Raw genomic sequence first — 21,584 nt, 5'->3', positions numbered from 1 at the left:
CACCTCTGTACCTCCGAATGCTGATCTGGCATTACTACCGAAAAATACATGCCGATCGCTCTCGACGTACTCCGCATTGCAAAACACTCCAACGTGTCTCTAAACATCCGACAGCTCAGTGAACACTTCTTTAGTGCATTGTACGACAAAATTCTTCAGATTGCTATCACGAGAAGAACGGACGCAGCCGGTCACACGTCACGGCACCTTGACCAATGGACTAACACATAATCCTAGAAATGCTGTAAAAAAAATTGGAAAGTCAACACTAATAAAAACGGTTAAATGATAAATATCAAAGCTAAGCCGACAGCGGTAAAAAAAAAAAAAAAAGTGAAAGGGAGTTCGCGTACTAGTGAACTCAGCGTACAGTTCACCAAACAGCTGAGCGGACGGCAGCAAAATCACAGTCAGTCTACACAGCCAGAGAGCTGGAGCCGCGCGCCGGCACACTTCGTCGTCAACTTCTTCGTCTGCCATCGAGGCAACCTGAGGCGCATTCATAATAGTTCAGGCGCGTTCATTGTAATTCACTACAAAAGAAATAGTCTTTCCGTCCTCCGTTTAGTTTTCTCACCAAAAGAAACCATTTCACCAGGAATCTGCGTACAATTCCCAGACTTGAGCGCAGGTCTAAGTTCCCCGCGAAGAATATGCCTGCATTTGCCACTGTAATCTTCGTGCAAGGCTTCAGCAGTAAACGCATCTTTTTTAAATACACAGGCGGGATCAGTTCTGTCCATGTCCCTTAGAAGCCCATATATTTTAACGAAGCTATCTCTTTCTGCATTTGCTACTTCTCTTTCAGAGAAGGGTGCCTCACTTCTTGCCTTTCTGTAACTTGTTCCTCTTCAAAGCTCAGCCAGATAACAGGGCTAACTTACACCCCTATCAACGAGGCGATGTATGCTTATGGACACATATCTGGCCTTCGTCCTCATGCAGACGACCTTGGATCTGAGCTTCAGTGCGGATATGAAAGCGTTTCCGTGGAAATGTGACTTGCAAGCCCTGCAATGACTCTCCGCACTGAAAGAAATACTTGATAACATCTCAGTCTCACTGCGAATCCTGCTGATACGACGCACTGATACGAATTGATAGCAGCGCCCATTTTCGAATCAAGCCCTTGGACCAGTGCCTGCTCAGACGCACAGCGGCTGAACCGGCTTCAGCTCAGTGGCTTTGGCATTAGGCTGCTGAGGTAAGGTCGCGGCGGCCGCATTTTGGTGGGCGTTAAATACAAATACACAGGGGCCAATGCGGTATCGGTGCACGAGAAAGAACCTCCGGTGGCCAAAATTAATGCAGTGACCTACGCTACACATCTTCTTGTGTGTTATGTTCAGCTCCGCAGATTAAGTTTGATACAGAACAGCATATCATATATTGCCACACCATACGTTCGGCTCCGAGTCGTGAGCCGTGCGGTTCCAGAGAGGCCACTGGGGCTCTGGAACACGCACGGACCCATGCGATCTGCGCGTGTGCGCGATCTGTGCGTGCGATCTGTGCAATGTGTGCTCCCATAGATTCTAGCAAGCATTGCGCCACGCCCAGGTTCTCGACATATTCCGCAGCCCTGAAAGCCTTTGAGCGACTACAAAAACGGCTGAATATAAGCGAGATCAGCGAGTGGAGATGCGCGAATCTCTAACTGAGGAGCGGAGCCAGCACTAGTTTTCCACTTTGCGCGCAAGCCGAGTATTCTTGAACCAAAGAATTTTCCTGACTCGACCCTTGAAAAGGATAACTTGAAAGCTGCCAAATGGTAAAATGTGCCGACAGATCACAGCGATGAACCAACGGTGGTGCAGTTAGAAACCGGCTGAACAACGAACGTGAATTTCGAAAAATGATAGTAGTTTTAGATCAAGGAATTTGTAAATATGTACGAAGTGCCTCAAAGAATAGAGCGATGGAGAGGACCACATAACACTGATGTGGAAGTAATGCTGCTGAGCCAGCATACATGAGCGCACAACGTTAAAAAAGGCCCTTTTTTTTTTCTAAAACAACATTCAGGACACTTCTCTTCTGTTTTGCGTAAATTGGCTCTTTATTGGAAGCTAATTCCATCATTCAAAGAGTTATTCCTTTTTGAGTGCGATTATAACCATATTAGATTAGCGCGAATTACTTATAGTTACAGCAGTCAGTACTTTACGGGGCATTAAAGACTTCTACAATAAGGCTACGTTCCAACTGACACGCGATTAAGAGCGAACATCGCAAATATGTTCGTCGGCGAGCTGTATACGATGAAAGCTTTACTTCTGCACAAGCCACCGCCCATCTGTGGCCAGAAGGGTGCAAGCCATAACTGAAAACAAAATCTTCTCGTGACGTGAGCGGAACAGCAATACCACAGAGTTCCATATAACGGTCGGCGCTAGCGCTTGTAGACACTCAAAGTTATAAGCTGCGCGCAATAAGGCATTCAAAACGTGAGGGGGAGACAGCCGCAAATCATAGTGAGCTGCCGCGACATGCAGCTGTTTACGTTAATATTGATAGCGCTACAAACATACCGGGACATAGAAGAGAACAACAGTACACATGCGATTATTTGTTTATTGTTTGTGTATTTCATGTGGCACAATCTGAACAGAAAGGAGTGAAAAGGGAGAAGCTGTCTTCTAACTCCCTTTTATAAAAGGATGTGCGCTATAGTACAGATTACTCCTTTTTTATTCCCGTATAGGCTTATGTGTGTTTAGAGTTTATGAATAGCGTTTGTATACTGTTGTTCTCACCTATGTCCCTGTGTGTTCGGTGTTCTATGAACGTTAACTTATATTCAGTGCCCTCTAGACCAAGTACTCACAATGCAGAGATCATGGGTTCGGATCCCATAGGCGCTGTATTCTTTCTGGTAGTGTCTGTGCACTACCTGCAAGGTTAATGACATGTGTCGGTGTTTGTGTTGCAGACACCAGTTTTATGTGCATCTACTCACCGCGATTCGAGTGCCAGCCAGTGTTTGTGTGTGTGTATGTGTCGACATCACCCGTGAAACTTATTGTATTATGCCATCATCAACCTTCATTCGCACTTTTCCTTTCCTCCCCTTCCCTTTCCCCTTTGTGAAGTAGCAGGACAGGGCCATGTTAGCACCGGCCGACCTCTCCACCTTTTCCTCATTAAAATTCCTTTCTCTCTCTCTCTTTACAAATGGTTCTAATCTAAAATGTACCACAACTAATTTTGCACTCTAAGATTGCATCCATGCGCGTGCGTGTATGCGGAATGCGAAAAATAAAAATAATAGCCTGTATATCCTCCTTTACTCAACGGCCATATTGCTTGTCTATACTTAGTCATAATCTGTTTTGCTGTTATTCTAGTGGTTAGGGTGGTCGCAGTTTCGCGCTCAAAAAAATCCCGACAGGCAGCAATCGCAGGCGTGTTCCTCCGTTCAGCAGAGTGCGTCCGCGCGCTCTCAGAGTTGAGGGAAGCGTGCTTCGGCAAACGCGCGGAGAATCGGCGCGGTTCGCGCACAAATTCGCGCGCGTTCCGTGCCTCGAGCGCTCAGTGCCGCAGCAATAATCGGAAAGGCTCCTTTTTCACTCCGCCCCGCGCGCGTGTACGTGCACCGTCCACGCACACGAAAAAAAACAGAAATAAATAAAAAAGACGCCGCTTCTTTTTGCGCATCTCGCGTTATTATCGGCACGCTCCCGCCGCTTTTCGCGAGTGTCGACGCCGTTTCTCGCGCTGTGCAACGCGGCGGCGGTTTGCAGCATTTTCTCCTCCCCGCGAACAAAAAGGAGAACGACCGCGTAAATCGTCGGCATTTCGCAACTGCTCGGCTTCGAAAACAAAACGCCCCCAGGCGGCGTCGGCGTTCGGAATGTTTGCATGCCGATTTCGGAATGCTCGAGCAGCGAGATGTCGGAATATATAGTTGGTGATGCGTTGTCGCCGATATGCGGCACTAGAGGAACCGAGCGCCGTGATGCGTTTGCGTAGGCGTGCAACCAGGAAAACTGCATAAAAACAAATAACACACTCCAGAACGTCTAAATGTACGAAAGCAGTAAAAAAATCAGGGGGGGGGGGGGGGGGGGGGGGGGGGGGCGCCCAATCTCTGCCTTAAGGGTGTGACGCAATAGCTATAATGGGTGCATGCCTACATATCTGGAGTTGGTCATTCTTTTCATTACATTCACAGATCCCTGGGAGTCCTCCCACCGCTCCTGGCGCTGTGATGCAGCGGTTAAGCGATGCGCCACTGACCTGCGATGGTAGGTGCTGCACTGGTGGGGCTTGAGCGAACGAGGTTGCTCTTCCCGAGTGACCTCTCACGTCTAATTATTCAGTAAACTGCCACCTACCAAGGTGAGCAGTTCTCTTACAATCCGGTGGGCATGCTGTAGTTACGTCACAAGGTCAGGTGCCTTAGGTGGAGCACCTGCCACCCAGGCGGGTGGCAGCCAGCCAACCAGGTCTTCAAGGTCGCTGAGGGACCGTAAGCCAACGGCTAACCGGCTGAGTGGAAGCTCTATTGTTAGAACACCATAAAAGCAAAATAGTGTACCAGCCATCATCATCATCGACTAGACGGCGTACACCGCAGAACAAAGGTTATTCTAAGGATCTTAAATTTTTCCTGACCGCGGCTTGTACGCTAACCAAGAAAACTGTCTAATCTCATCTGCCCATCTCAATACGCTTTGTTGTTTGTGCAATCCACTGTGTCGCTGGAACATACTATCTCCTATCAGTGATACGCACTGCACGTCCGGTAAGAGCCCAAATGTTCATGCGATAGCATTAGAAGGGCGTGGGGTCTAAATGCCTCGTCGTTCATAAAATTCGCCCATTGGCTATAGAGAAGTGACGTCACAAAATGGGAGCATTCCCATTGGCTGGAGGAAGTAACATCACCGGACAGCAAGTGACGTAACTTTCGGCAAATCATCAACAGTTGCTAATACAATCTGTGAATTTTTTAGTTCCAGACCCCCTCTCATTATTTTATCACTGTCTAGGTAATTTTAATACTGTCTGTGTGGCTGAGCATGACCTAGGTGGTCACTCTGGATGGTAGGAGAGTCACTTAGGTCACGTGACCTTGTGAGGTAATTGCAACCTGCCCATCGGGGAAGGTGGCAGTTCAACTGATAATTAGTCGAGAGAGGTTGTTTATGAAGAGCAGCCTGAGTCTCACAAGCCCCACCGGTTGCAGCACCTGCCATCGCATTGCTTAACCACTGCACCACTGAGCCAGGGGTGGTATTAAAACTCCCAACTGCCTACAAATGTAAAGTAGAGAATGACCAATCCGCATATATGATCATCAACCCATTAACACTATTGCATCATACCCTTAAGGGCACCTCCAGTTTTTGTGTCCTAACCCTAAGGCTTCCACCCAGCGATTTCGCCGATCTTTTCCCGAAGCCTGCTCCACCTTGAAAACCGAGCCTCGAACTGAAACCGAAACCAAAGTAAAAAGCGTGATGCTCGAGTACCTAATTCACATTTGACATAAGCACGCTAAGTCTTCCATTATTGTTCCTTCAATAATGACAGCTAAAACATCTTTAACTCGACCTTGCTCTCGAATTGACATTTAACTGTTTCTGTGTCACTAAGTTGTTCCTGTAATTTTGCTTTCCAAGGGCTACTGTGCTTTCCTTCATTTTTTTTTTTTTCAAATACATTTGTTGGCGTCCAAGTTTCAGCCTTACTCGTGATGATGCGAATACCATATTCTTTTTCTTTGAGCGGTATAGGCAAGTTCTCTTTCACAACTAGAGAGTGGCTGTCAGATGCACTCCCAGTTATTTTTATTTTGCGGGTGCTTTTCTCCCGGTTATTTCAGTGTAATGGTCCGAACGCGCAATCGGTCGCTACTTCTCCTGACTAGATGTCAGCACTTACTGCTTTCAACATCTGTATAAATGTATAAATTTTTGCTCCCTTCCGAGATTGTTGAACGCTAGTTTTCTTTGGTTAGTAGTTCGCTAGTTTGAGATTATTAGATAAACACTGTTCTCTCAAAATCCATGAAAGATACCCTGGTGAGGTATGTGCAAGGCGGGCATAACCTATGTGATAGAGTGTAATTAAATGTATATTAGTTATGTAAAAAAACATAACTTATTTCTTACATTTTAAGGTACAAGAATATATTGCGAAAGTGAAACCCCAGTTTTTGAATTTTGAATTGGCATCGCGGTTCAAGATATCGAGCTAGAATAAAACTGTCGAAATATCTCAGTTTGTTTACGCACATTGCACAATCGACAAGTGTAGTCCCTGCACGCGATGTCGCGATGGAAACAACGTCAGGATGTCTACGTCATCAAATACACAAATTTCGTTAATAATTCCTATATTAAAATTCAAGAGGCGTCATTTGATCGATGTGCAACGAGGGAAAAGTGACGTAATGAGTCTTGAAAACCACGTTATTTGCGCTCGATACCTCGAACACCGATGCCGGTACCGATAATTTAAAAACTAAGCTAACCTTTTATATTGATGGCCTTCAGTTTCGAAATATAGTCTAGGTCCTGAAATCAAAAGCTTAAAAGTTTGTTGCTTCATTTTAGTTAATTATTCAACTTTTTATTGCACTCCGTGAGGCAAATACTGAACGCTCTGCCGCACAATCGACCTGCACAGACGGCGCCAAAGTAGCTTCCGTGGCTTTCAAAAGAAAAAAATTCCAGATTGAATAATTCGCAACACCGAGCATACACCTACCGTTGCATTTTTTTATTTATGTGTACGTCACTGAACATTGTCCTATAGTTCATTCTCACAACTAGTGCTCCCTGATTTACTGATGATATCATTTTGTTTCAAATCATTTTTTTCCGGAACCATCCTTCAGAATACCTAGTCGTAAGCCTGCACTCAAATGGTGAGATTAAATGTGTCGCTTGCCTATCACACTTTCTCATCGGAATTATCGCACACCTTCTTTAGAGTACCATGGCCGTTCTGAAATCCGTGTAGATATTTTCGAGCACCCTTACATATGGCCCTTATAAGCCTTGCTTATGCAATGCCAGAAATGCTATGCACGTTTCAAAAGACTCGAAAGGTTTCTCGTAAATTATGATGAGTAAATACAAAGAGCCAGTTATTTTAAATTTTGCTACTAACAAAGGGAATTACAAAAGGTTTGCTTTATGTTGCTCATTATTTGGTTTGTTTTATGGGGTTTAACGTCCCAAAGCGACTCAGTCTATGAGGGACGCCGTAGTGAAGGGCGCTGGAAATTTCGACCACCTGGGGTTCTTTACCGTGCACTGACATCGCACAGTACACGGGCCTCTAGCATTTCGCCCCCATCGAAATTCGACCGCGCTGCTCATTATTTGTTCACAAGACTATTATTTGTTCCCAAGATTATTGCTAGTACCCAAATTTGGGCATCATGGAAGGGATATTTTGTCCCCGGAAGTCCATGTGTAAGTATCAAACGCCATTAAGCAAAACGTGAACGATGGAAAACAGATGTTACTGGCATTAACTAAAACTGAATACGGAAGATAGCAACATTAACTAAAATCGGTGTTGGTTTTGGTATGTAGAGTTTAGCATCCTGAAGTGACGCATGGTACTATGAGGAACCCCGTAGAGGCGCGCTAAGAATTAATTTAGACCCCCTGAGGTTCATTAAAGTACGCTGACATTGCATAGCCCACGGATATTTTTGCATTTCGTCTCCACTAGAATGCGGCTACCAAGTTCGAAAATCGATCCCACTACCTTGGGATCAAAGCTACCGAACATCAAAGCTACTGAGCCTCCGCGATAGGTTCTGACTAAAATCGTAAGAATACCTAAGTGACGCAGGTAACGGAATCACCAGCACCTGCAGTTCCATGAAACTTCAATTTTTCCCAAACATCACGATGTCATTCATCACTTTTAAATATTAGAAAACTGACACATCTACTGCAAACACCCGGCCTTTTATCCTGTAAACAGTGCGATTCTGAAACAAACCGACATTAGATGGCGACAGTGAATGTTGGGCATACAACGTGCACGCACACTTCGAAGTGGAAACACACACATAGACACAACATCGAATTGCTTGAGTGAAATATTCCTAGAATATTCAAAGAAAGCACTTCCCAGAAATTTTAGGCGCCTAAAATCCACTACTCACATGAAGGAGGAGACTTTGGCAGACAGTTGCGTCTAGGAGTTACCGTGGTAGCGACGCTAGTATAAAAAGCCGGGTGATGGGATGCTTGGTAGCGAGCCCTGCAGTCAGCGCAGCACCAACAAGAAGGCAGCTGTCGACAGTGTTTCTCTCGAGATCACAAGCTGGGCACCAGTGTTAGCGCGATGCGCTCTCGACGCCGGCGAGCAAAGCCACCACCGATGGCCGGCAGGAGCGAGTGAGATCGGTCATATCCCGGCGGAGTACACTTCGAAGCGACGGAAACGCATCCGCCTTTCCTTGGGCCCGACTTGCAGCCGTCCATGGTGCTGTGGGCACCGCGTGCCGGACGCACACCCGCATGAAGTGTTCGAAATTACGGTGTCACTTGAAGGTAAAACGCAGGATAGAAGAGGAAACAAGTTCTCGCCTAACCTTGCTCCCGAAGGTGAGTATTATGACGGCTTGGGTGAAACAAAAAACGTATAACACTCGCTCCTTTTTAGGCAAAGGTTGGTTCGACAGCAAATGCACGGATTATCTATAAATCCCAGGTGTTTGTGCCTCAGAGAACGAGACCATGTCACAGACGGGAAGGGAAGCGTTCAAAGGGGATAATGCTAACCACATGATCCAAGAACATTCCAATGAACTGAGCAGTTAATGAGGCATTTCAGCTCCAACATCGAGGCACAAAAGAAGCCCTGATATCTGCGTTGACGAGCGGCGACAGGAGAACAACCGAGACTCCTTTGAAGCAGTCTGGGTTGATCAGAACAGTAGGCCTAAAGAAGGCATCACCCCCTGCTCAGGGAACTGCTGTGCAACTTGACACGAGGAAAGTCCATTCGTTTGTTGAACAACAGCTACAGATTTCAATGCGGGGTAACGTATGGTGAGAGGAAACGATGCCCTTCGTGCACCCAAGAAAGGCGGAACGATTCGAAAGCCGCGATATGAGATTAACTTAAAATAAAACTGATATCGAAGCTCGCTTTCAAAAGTCACAGGCGCCCCTCGATGAACCAGCCGGGCGTTGGCGTCAATTATCGCGCGGACAGAAGGAAACAGGAGGTCTCAAGAATCCCACGAGTTCGGCGGGGACAGTTTCGCCGAGTAGCGGCGCTGGATCACTCTCCGGCGGGGCACGGGACGACCAAGACAGAAACGGAGCACCGCTGAAGAGTTGGTCCGGCGCGGAAGGCCGATCTCCGCAGCGAGGACCGCCGCACCAGGCAGCACGTGGTTGGGGACGCGCACCGCACCGACCGCCGCCCGAGCGCGAACTGGCCCGCCTCGCTCCGGAGCCGTGCGGCAGAAACACCCGTCGGAGGAGCGGGAGGAGCGCGGCGCACTCGCCCTCGCGCCCAAGTCCGCCGCCGCCGCCGAGCGGCAGCGCTACCTCACGCGTGGTCGCCGCAGCGACGGAGGAAACGCCGGGAGGCCGTAACGGTGCATTGTGAGTATCTTCGAAAAACTACGCGAAAAAATATTATCAAAGAAAGTATGGCAGCATCCTAAACTATATGTAAAGCGCACAGCTTTTTTTATCCCTTTATAGGACAGAGGGGCACATGTCCCACCCTCTTCAAGTGCCCGCAGACAAGGATGCACCTAAGTAGCATCTCTGCGTGCCGTATACAAGCGAGACGATGCACCTAAGTAGCATCTCTGCGTGCCGTATACAAGCGAGATATCAAGCAAACAACATAGTGTGTTTTTATCTTGTGCCAATAGGCCTCCACGGGGTTCCGTGAGAAAAACGAAGCGACCCATTTTGGCGGAAAAAAATAGTTGCAAAAATTTTAAGCTTTTCAGCCGTTTCCGTCAGTAAACTAGCTTGCAATGCTTCCTGACGTAATTTGAAATTATAATGCATGTTTTCTTTCTATGTCGAAAAGACACGCGGCATATTTCAGGTGCGTGGCTTTCTGGGCTTGTTGGTACATAGTTCCAATACACTGTAGCGCAGCAAAAGACGAGGACACAAGAGACGAGAGACGAACACCACGAGCGCTAACTTCCAACAAATTTTAATCTCCTGAAGCATCACATTTATACGCCAGAAAACGGTAATCACATGTGCGAACAGTATCAATTCCTCAGAAAAACAAGCTCTTTATCTGAAAGGAGAATGGAAGGTGTGCTTACACACGAGCATCCTGACCTATTTATCTTTTCAGCTTCAATGATTTCGCGCGTTACTCTTTCTCTGCTTTTTCCTATTACGACACTTTTATCAAAGAAAGGCTTACAGGTTTTTCACTTGCATGCGAGAATGTGGTTAACCAGCGATCCGCCTTGCCCGTTTCTGACGTTGCGAGCGTGTTCCATTAGGCGCTCGTTCAGACATCTCCCCGTCTGGCCGATATAGTGTTTCCCGCATGACAAGGGAATTTTATACACAACACCTTCATCGCACGTGACGTAGGGCTTCTGGTGCCTAGTTGTGCATCCGCGCGCTTTGTTGGTGTTTGTTTTTCCCAGTTTGCACAACGTTGCAAGTTTTTTCGGCGCCGAGAACGCGACGGTTGCATTCGCTCGTTGACCAATTCTTTTCAAATTGTGGGAACTCTTGTGAAGATAAGGTAATACAACAAGGTTTTTTCGTTCACGAGGAACCGGGTTTGGGTGACATTGATTTTCTGGTTTCATTTTCTTAACAAGTTTTTCGGCAACAGAAACTTGAACATGGGAGGGGTACCCGGCATTAGTCAGCCTCTTGGATTGCTCTTGAAAACTATCGGTCATCATGTGCGGACAAGATTTCTAGAGAGAATTTTGAAAACATAAATTGACAATACCTCTTTTTACCAATTTTGAATGAGCGGAATGATATGGCAGCATCGGCTTGTTGCTACGCGGCTGGTAGGCCCAGCATATGTCATGAGCGTGAAAGGTGAAGTTAATATCTAAAAATCTAATGGAGTTATTGATGGGCAATTCTGATGTTAAAACAAGCGGTTTAAAATGTTCTTTCATGATAGTTAAAATGCTATGAGCCTTTGGCTCAAGTGAGCCGTGGTCACACTTAACAAGAATAAAAAAGTCATCAACAAATCTAAAGACCTTGATTACGTCCAAGCTGTCTAAGTGGCTGGAAACAGCCTTGTCAAGTTTTGATAAAAACAGATTACTCAGAATCGGCGCTATGCACGACCCGATGCATATCCCTTCTTTCTGAAGGTAGGGCTTTCCTTCCCAGTTAATGAACGTTGACTGCAAGTAAATAGCTAAAATTTCTAAAAAAACTGCTCGCCGACATACCCGCCGCGTTCTGGAAAGCAACACACCCGAACTCATCTATGCACTCCTCTACACAGCACAGCACCTTGTCGTTTGGCAGCGAGTAATATAGATCCTTAATATCCACAGAAAATGCAACAATGCTCTCATCAGAGCGCGACCGAACAAAGTCTAAAATTTCGTCAGATTTCAGGTGTTTTTACGAACACATTCGTCCAAATGTGTGCCACTTTTTTTTGTACAAATTTATTGGTCCAATCGGCTTTAAAGTGAAGCCGTTCAATTTCGAGAGGCATTATGAGTGCAGTTTTAGTAGTATTTTTATGCTTGTGAAACATGCACAAAGCTTTCGTTCTATAAACGATTATTCGAGTAGTGTGACTCGTGGTTGTCACCCTGCTGTCGTCTGACCACTCCGGTATTTATTATTTCTGTTAAAACATACTGTTGGTTCCACTTGGGACTGTTACATGAATGGATTTATAGGCAAGAACGATGCAAATTAACAAACAATGATACAAAAGCCAGCAATCAGGTTTAATAAAGATAAGAAATGAAAATATGCATAAGCGGCTGCCGCGCTTGTAATAAGTTGCAAGCGTGAGCGACAGGGCTAGTTGATAATTCAGGCAGCAGAGACAGAAACAAGCGCTACTTTTTAGACAACGATATGGGAAAGGACAAACATCACCGCTCTGATCTCAGTTTGGTTGTGCTGTCTTCATTGAGCTTTTAAAGTAACTTAGGCTTCCTATTTCACCCTTTTTATCTCTTCAAATACCCTATTTGCTGTACATTTTATTTAATGAATATTTTTTTTTCATGCCTAGTGGTAACTTTTACAGTTATCTCATATCACGTCAAGCTGCTTTTGTAGTTTGCAGCGTGCTATGTATGCGAATTCAGCGGTTTATTCAGGTGCCCCCCCCCCCCCCCCCTCTTCATTTCGTCGGTATATATGTTGCCTTTTTTCGGAAATAAAGAATCACTTGAAGTCGGCCCGGTGGTGTATGTCCTTCCCCACGTCCATGTCTAAAAAGTGGCGCTGTTGTCCGTTCTTATTGTAATAAGTCTCTGCCGTTTTTTTTTTTTTTTTCAAATAAGCTATAGAAAGTCAGCGCTCTGCCAGTGGTTTTCGTGTTGCCGCTACTGTAATAGATTATTAGCGCTAGTTTTTAAAGAACATTATGATACGCAAAGCTATCCTGCTAGAAAGTATCCCTAGGTGCATCGTCATAGCTCTTCAGCCGTCTGGAGCCGTGTCAAGCCTTTCCGAGTGCCGACTAGTCGGCGGCGACAGAAGACTATGATGCGGCGGCAGTGACTGCGAAGCTGTCATTGCCGAGCGGCAAACTAAGCTGACCGGCACCGGCTGATTTCGGTGATAATCCAGTCAGATCCGGGTTTGTGGCCTGAAACGGACTTGACTTGCTACCTGCAATCCTAATTCTCGATCTTGGTCACCACAGAAGGCAGGCTTATTTCATGAATATTTATAACAAACTGCGCCACGTGAAAATTTTTGCGAATAAGACGAATCCGTAACAGGGGTGAGCTGTAGCCTAAAAGTTCTATCATTGGAGTTAACCTGTGTTGGCGTTCTGAAGTCCATTACTTTACTTAAGGGCATTGTGTAAAGAGAGATTACAGGTTACAGAAATACAGGTGCCAACACCAGCGGCCGACTTCGCAAGTAAACTGCGGTGCGTCGACCGAGTTTGTGGGTGCGGATCCCCGAGGCTAGGTTAGACCACCATTCATCGAAAGTGTGTGATCACGGAGTCATTCCCATCGTCGACATTATGAATCGGGTGGCGGGAAAATATTTAACCGCAATTTTTAAAGTTCAAAATTCATACTTTAGCTGCTGGATGCATGTCAACATGCCGAAGAAGAGCTATATAATAGATTTTTACTAAGCGAAAAAATAGGACGGAATTGTCTTCTTTGTGTCCTAACAACGCCTCCTCTATTTTTACAATGCCTGCCGAGTAGGGCCGATCCGACCGTCCAAAACCCTCTCCTGTCCTCCTTTCCTACTCTTCCCCGTCGGCTAGCCTTCGCGCCTGCTGTGCGTCTGTGGGGGAGAGGACCATCTGGGTGGCGCCAGACAACGGAAAGCGGACGAGGCCACTTTGTTATCGTTTCTATCTTTCTTCGTGAGGCGGCGCTCTGCATCCTTCATGACCATCAGGCTGCCTGTCAGGTATGGACGCGTCATTGAGCGCGCTGTTCGTGGCGCTGCCCACCTTGAAGCGCTGGTCATCGCGAAGCCGCTGCAGGCGCTCGTTTTAAAAGGAATCACAGAGAGTGCGGCGCAGCGGCGTTGGCATTGCAACCGAAGACTGTGGCGGCTTTGCCAAATCATGTCGGTCTTTTAGCTAAGCTACAACGCTGAAACATTCCGGGAGAGGAACTTAAACTGCTTGGCGAAAATATGAAATCCGATGGTAAACGTATTTAGTAATAAGTTATGCTATTTTGGCTTTGGATTCTGTCATGTTAAGTACGGAAAACTGGAGAATGAAATGAAGAAGGCATGGCAAATCTTCACGATAAGGCATTTTTCAAGACTACCAGACAACAATAGCTTTCAAGTCGTAGCTGTACTTTTGTCAAGATAAGCTTTCATTGTTACGGCGACTAGATAAAGATTATTCTCTGTCCTTGGCAGCCTGCAGCTACGATTGTTTTGAGAAGCGAAAAATGAACTTCATTCGCAAATATACGGCGCAGCAGCTGTTGCCAAAGCATATCGGAAGTTCTGCCTGGTCCTGACTGCAACCAGGCGCTAATAAAACGATGCAAAACAAAGAAAAGCGCCTGAAGAAAAAGAGGAAAGAGATAAAAGAAAAGAGAAAGCGGAAATCAAGACCTCTTCAGCGCTGTTCAGAGGCAGTCATCGTAAAGGCCGAACCACAAGGCAGAGTTTCTTCAGCGCCGCGTCAGCGTCTCTTATACCGGTGTTGTCGTTCGGCGCCGCAAGAGAGGGCGACCAAACACATGAGGGCGTACGAGCTGGCGTCTCCACCAGGGCGTTAGGCGTGTTTTGATTGTTGTTGAGCTCCGCTCGCGCACGAGATGCTTTGTCCTCCTCGTGCGTACAAAAGTGGTTTCTCTACAATTCAAACTTCTTAAGGCTGTAAATACCTGCTAATACAAGTAAATAGTCACCAATTCTAAAAATGTAAATGGCTATAAATACAAAGAGTTGTATATACTGTTACTGTAAATTATTGTAAATATATGTGAATAAATGCATGGAAACGTCAACTTCTTTTGTACTGTCTAGGCAGCGAAGTTCCTCAGCTCCACATAAACGAGCTTAAAATTGCCCACTCTTCACACAAAACTGAAAGCAGCAGCCCTGCTGCAGATAATTATTCGGTGCCATTTTACTGCTGCTGCGAGGACACCTCGTCAGCTTCGCGGGCCACAACATTTACCCGCGAAAAACAATTTTCGTTAACAATGGTGCCACGAAACGAACGAGCCTTAAAACTTATAACAATCTACTCGTCTGGCAAGGAAGAGCAATAAGTAGCGCAAGTACCTCAAACAGCGCATCAAGTATGCCAGCCGGCATCCTCAAGGGATAGGCGGAGCGATCGCCACAGGCCACCTCTGCGAACGGCGAGCAGCTGCCGTTCCAGCCGATTGCCGTTGGAAAAAGCGCCGCGCCACGGATGAACCGAGAGCTACTCAAGAAAGGGTAGACAGCAACAACCTGACAGACGCCAATAGTAGGAGTAGGCCAGCGCTATCACCACCGCACGCCCATACTCAAGCATGACGCAAGCAGAGCTACCATCTGGCAAGCGCCGCAGCGCGGCAACTAACTGAAATGAGGTGTACCGACGGCTCCCATTGCGAAGCGGGCGATGCGGCTGGCATTGTAAAAATAGAGGAGGCGCTGGTCCTAATAACGTATCGAACTGTGCAGCCGAATCGTTTTTTTTTTTTGAAAAAAAAAAACGAATACTGACTTCACTTTTTATCGGAATATATTTTTCTTTCTTTGCTGACGTACTTTTTTTTTAGACATGTGAAATATTCAGTGACCTTTTGTGAAAATTTAATGATAAATTTTGGCTGTTTCGACCAGTTACATGCACTGGAGAGATTGCTTTGCCTGCAAGCGTCTCGAAAGCTCTTATATTTTGGTGCGAAGTAGCCAGAATTTGTTGGGCCACAACGCCGAGGGTAACAGCGTTTTCGAAATTCTAAAAACTGATATCGATGTTACTTGCGGTGGGATACACGCCTCTCAATAATTAATTAGCATAACAGCAAACCCTAAAAAGTTAACTATTCAGTATTACTTAACCATCCTGCTAGTTAGCACGTATTAGCAGTACTCTGATGTACTACACTACTGACAATGCTATGTCGAAACAGGGCTTTTCTGACTCAAAAAGCCTACTTTTAAGAACTGTGCAGTCTTAGCTGAAACACCCGGTATTGTCTCTGCTTTTCCCAATGTACTCGTATATTTTTTTTCACGCAGTATATAATGGCCCTTTAGCATTTTAGTTCGGTCCCAAGAGTTGCATGATTGCGTGCTCAGTATCCCGTCGTGGACAAAACTAAAATGTAATACACGCATTAAATTGATTTGGAGGTTATGCCGCACATTCATATATTGCGGATGAAGTTATACTTCACCATGAAACTATACTGTTATGTAGCAGCGCGCTATAACCAAGAACATTCATATTATTATATACCTATATTTTATCTTTCTTCCGCCCTCTTTCCCCTTCTATTTTCTTTTTTCTTTGTTTTGCTGCTTCTAGACTTGTCACTCCTGCCTTTGTTCGTTTCCCTTGATCTTTGACTCCTTGCCCTCTTTTAGCTAAACTTTTCAGGCACTAAGAGCCATAAGTACAAAAATCAGCGCCAAGCTGCTTTTTCTTCGCAGTGCCTATATAGAATTCTATACGGCAATTAGCTGCGTCAGTTATGCTCTGACTGTTCGAGGGACTCTGCACGGCGTAGGCAGCGTGAGCGTCATCGCAAGCATTCCCTCCATCGTTCTACCAGACCCACCAACACGTGCTGTCGCGCTGAGGATGGTCATCCGATGTTGGTGTGCTCGAAGATGGCATACTCGAAGGATAGGTGGGTCATGGCACACCTATCACTAACACTTCTTAGAACGGCGAGCGCAGCTTTAGGAGCCCGTTCCTGAGTTCCGCGTCATCGTAGGCGTCGTCGATGGCGTCGGCGTAGTGCGAAAGGCGGCGTGATGGTAGAGCGAAACGTCACCTGCCACGGCGAGAGTGGAGGAATGGGCGGGAAAATCACGGAGCGTGGCTAGCAGCGTAACACGCCCCCTGCCAGCAGTAGCAGCGGTCGTATGGACAGTTGCGCTCAAATTTCGCATTACCGACTACTCTTATCGTCTGTCGTTTTTTTTTTTTTTCAACTCACCTACGGTGACAGCATTTTGATCATCTCAAGGATCCGCTGCGAATACTGGGAATGCGTTTCGCAGGGTGATGGATTTAAAGGTGCAAGATAAGTCCATTTCCAGCAGCGCTTCCCTGCTTCATTCGCCAGTGCTGAAGTGTGAAAACAAGTTAGAATATCTTCAGCAACACGAAAGTAATATCACTGAAGTGGAAGTTCAAAGGCGCTTCTACTGACACCGCTCTTGACGAAAATAAGGCACACACCCAGCACAGCAAGAAACGCCCTCGGCAACTCTTCCAGTTCGATGGAGAAGGATTCGGCATTCCATCGGTCTCTCCCTATTTTCCCGTTTGTTCACTGAATCCAGGAGCTGTCTCAGTCTTTGCTCGCTCGCGCTCTCTTCAAACGCGCGGCGTCGTCTTGTGCAGCGTGCAGTCGCAACGGCGTTAACGCGTCCCTTTCTCGGTTGCCGCAGATCCGTCGAGATGTGCCCCCCCCCCCCCCCTCTGCTGTCAGCGGAGCGGTCTCTTCGAGCCCCGGTGCCGACCAACGAAGACGAAAAGAAGGCGATGGAAAACCGCAGAATAGGCCGTCGCTTCGGTTTGGGCCCGTCACTCCGGCCAACGGCTCCGCTCTCTCCTCGGCGCCCGGTTTCGGCGCACTCAGCGATTCCCGTGGCGAGTGCTCGCATGGCCGCACCGGCTGACAGGAAATGCTTCCCCTTTTTGCTGGCCGCCTCAGCAGCACTGCGCCTGGATGCGTTGCCGGGCGCGTTTGCACTATAGCTGGCTGAAACAAGACCAGCCGATGCGGCCACTCCGCTTAAAGGAACGCGTTACGCTCAAAGAAACTCGTTACGCTTAAAGGCACTCGATACACTTATATGAACTCGTTACGCTTAAAGGAACTCGTTCCACTTAATGGAACTCGTTACGCTTAAAGGAATTCGTTACGCTAAAGGCACTTGTTACGCTTAAAGGCACTCGATAAACTTATATGACCTCGTTACGCTTAAGGGAACTCGTTCCACTTAATGGAACTCTATACGCTTAAAGGAATTTGTTACGCTTAAAGGCACTCGTTACGCTTAAAGGAACTCGTTCAACTTAAAGGAACTCGTTACGCTTAAAGGAACTCGTTACGCTTAAATGTGGACCATGCTTCCGGGTAGCGCTTGCCTGGGAAGATGCGGGGAACAAGCCCGGTGCGCTGAGAAGACCGCCTCTTCTCCGGTTGTTGAGAGACAGCTGGTGGCCCGGGACACCAGGGCACGTCCAATTAGATCACACTCTAATCGCAATGATACCGCGTAAGCGGAGAGAGAAAAGCCTATTCGTCTTAAACGTATACAGCTCTCCGAAACAGAGAAAGGATTGTGGCTTCGGCAAGCTATTCGCAAAAACGAAACAGATAGCGGGCAAAAACCCTATCGTCATTGTCGGGGACTTTAACGCTCATCATCCCGCATGGGGATACAAATATACGCAAATCAAGGGCAGAGAACTCTGGGACAGTATTCTCCACAATGAGCTCATCTTGATCACTGACCCCATCAAACCAGCAAGACAGGGCAATAGCGTGAGTAGGGACACTACACCTGACTTAACTCTCACCGGAGGCCAAATCACGGCAAGGTGGTGTAACACGAGGGAGGACCTAGGAAGCGACCACAAAATTATTGAGATCGTGGTAGAAGACGGACCGCCCACACCGAAACCCAAAAAGGTCGCAGCGGTAAATTGGGATCTATTCAGGGCGAACCTTCATATCCGAGACGCAATCAGGGACATAGAATCTTGGGGCACAGACATTCTCGCGGCAGTTAAAGAAGCCACCGAAGAGGTGGAAGCAGACGAAACGCAAGAAGAGGTAGACAGGCGTATGATAGGCCTGTGGCGCAAGAAAAGGGAGCTAGAAGAAAAGCTTGCTCACAACAAGGGGAACAGAAACATACGTAAGCTCCTAGCCAAACAGAATAGAGATATTGAGGAGCACGCGCTGAACTTAACCAGACAAAACTGGGGTAGTATCTGCGAGCAGGTGGACCGCAGAATCAGCAAAGCCAACACGTGGAAAATGCTCAGACATCTCTTAGACCCGGACAAGACAAAGTATGAGGCACGACAACAACTACAGAAACTCGTATATAAATACGAAGGCACTAGCGATCAACTAATCTCTGAAGTGAGGGACAGGTACTTGAGGTGCACACCACCCACACCCCTCCCCGAGTACAAGGGCGCAGAGAATCCTCTTCTCGATGGGCCCATCACCATCGGAGAGGTTAGGGCGGAGTTGAACATACTCAGAACTAAAACTGCGGCAGGTCCAGACAGAATCAGCAATCGTATGCTGAGGAATTTGGATGATGCATCAATTAGAAACCTAACAGCGTACATGCAGGAATGTTGGGATAAGGGCCGAATCCCACCTTCGTGGAAAGAGGCCAACCTAGTCCTTATTCCAAAACCAGGTAAGAAACTAAGTCTCGAAAACCTGAGGCCCATTTCGCTTACCTCATGTGTAGGTAAGCTAATGGAGCACGTTATTCAAACGAGGCTAAACAGATTCCTAGAAGAACAAAAGCTTTACCCCGACACGATGATCGGATTCAGGACACATCTTTCTGCATGCGATGTTATGCTGCAACTTAAAGAACAAGTGCTAGACAACGAAACAGCTGATACCAGAGTAATAGTCGGCCTTGATGTGGCCAAAGCTTTTGACAACGTTGACCACGCAGCCATACTAGAACGCTTAGAAACTCTAAATGCACGGGGAAATGTATACAACTACGTGAAGGACTTTCTTTCAAACAGAACAGTTACTATCAGCCTAGGAGGGAAGGAAGAGAAAGGCATAAGGCTGGGCAACAAAGGTACTCCCCAAGGCTCGGTCCTATCACCAACACTCTTCAACATTGCAATGATTGGCTTACCACATAAATTGGCGTGTATAGAAGGGCTCAACCACACAATATACGCGGACGACCTCACTCTCTGGGTTACCAGAGGCAGTGACGCGCACATCGAAGGTACCCTCCAAAGAGCGATCGAGAAAATTGAGTCGTACCTAAAACAAATAGGACTCAAATGTTCTGCCGAGAAATCGGAAGCGCTCTTCCTCGGCCCACAAAAGAGACAAAGAAAGCCCCATGAACATGGGATAACGCTAACGGTAAACGGGGACAAAATACCCTCAGTGGAGATGATTAGAGTACTGGGTCTTAGGATACAGGCAAACGGTAAGAACACCGAAACGATACGAAAACTCGAATCGAGTGTAAGCCAGACGTGTAGGCTTCTCAAAAGAATAGCAAATAAACACGCGGGAATGAAGGAGACGAACCTCTTAAGACTAGTTCAATCATTTGTAATCAACAGAATCACATACGTGGCACCATACCTACGGCTAGCCAAAGCAGAAAAAAACAAGATTGAAATCCTAATTAGGAAAGGCGTCAAAACCGCTCTGGGCCTCCCCCCGTACACATCCACCCAGAAAATTCTGAACATGGGGATTTCGAACATACTAGACGAGCTCATTGAGGCTACCAGAGTAGCGCAACAACAACGACTCCTACGCAGCCATTCGGGGCTAAAAATACTAGAAAAGCTAGGCTTCGAACCTCGAGCGCGGCTCAAACACACGGAGAATATCCCAACAGACATAAGGAACAAAATCAGAATCCCACCACTCCCAAGGAATATGGATCCGGTACACCATGAGGGTAGGCGAAAGGACAGGGCGAAAGCTCTGCAGAAAAAATTAGCCAATAGACAGGACGTGGTTTACACGGACGCGGCGGAATATGAAGGCAGAACAGGTTTCGTAGCCCTAGCGACCAGGGAGGGCGGAGACCGAGTCTCGTGCTGCAGCACTCAACAGAGAGATGCAACAGCGGCTGAGGAGGTAGCCATTGCGCTGGCTTTAACTCAACGGAATGTCAGGGTGATTATAACAGATTCCAAATCGGCTATCCGCAACTACAACGCAGGCAGGGTATCTGTCGAAGCAGTCAAAATTCTGAATGCCGGCCCGACACCGGCAGAACTAATTAACCTTGTTTGGACTCCTGCCCACGAGGGCCTCCGGGGAAACGAGACAGCGCACGCATTGGCCCGAGGACTCACACACCGGGACCCCAATGCGGTCTCGTCGAGCAGAGAGCCCCTTCAGACGAGCGAGGAGCTGAACACGTACCAAGATATGCTTAGCCATTACAGATTAGGAAGACAGACATTACCTGGAGCATGCAAGGACCTCAGCAAAAAGGAAGAGGTCATATGGAGAAAGCTACAGGCGGGAGTTTTTCCGAACCCACTCGCACTAAGCAGATGGCATCCGGCGATCCAAGACCCCAGGTGTAAACATTGTAATGAAATAGCAGACATGATCCACATGGTGTGGACATGCCCTAGCCACAACGAACCAGACAGGAATATAGAGTCCTGGGAGCCTTTAATGGCCAGCCAGAAAGAAGAAGAACAAAAAGAAGTCATCCGTCTGGCCCTGGACACCGCTGAATCCCAAGGGATCCCAGCCTGCTGAAAGGGGAGGAAGATGACGGCGGTCAAGACTCGTCTTTCTCGCCCTCTGATTCCTTGACGGGTGCCAATAAAGTTATTTCATCACCCGTATTGGTCAGCGCGTGTGTGAAAACTTCGTCACTGCAGCAGCGGCAGGAATGTGAGGAATCCCATCTCAAGTAGACGCGACGCCACCCCCTCCCCCCCCCCCATTACGTTAGAAACTCGTTACGCTTAAAGGCACTCGTTCCACATAAACG

General features: G+C 47.1%; 1 protein-coding gene across 1 annotated transcript in view; it reads right to left on the bottom strand.

The window, feature by feature from the left end:
* LOC149332249 (uncharacterized) overlaps window positions 1-21,584 on the bottom strand; it is a 397,168-nt gene that overhangs the window by 330,737 nt on the left and 44,847 nt on the right. The gene's annotated exons all lie outside the window — the stretch shown is intronic.

Source organism: Amblyomma mixtum, chromosome 8, assembly GCF_055824585.1.
Source record: "Amblyomma mixtum isolate Tamu chromosome 8, ASM5582458v1, whole genome shotgun sequence".
Classification (NCBI taxonomy): Eukaryota; Metazoa; Arthropoda; class Arachnida; order Ixodida; family Ixodidae; genus Amblyomma; species Amblyomma mixtum.
This window is presented reverse-complemented; position numbering and strand designations above follow the sequence as displayed.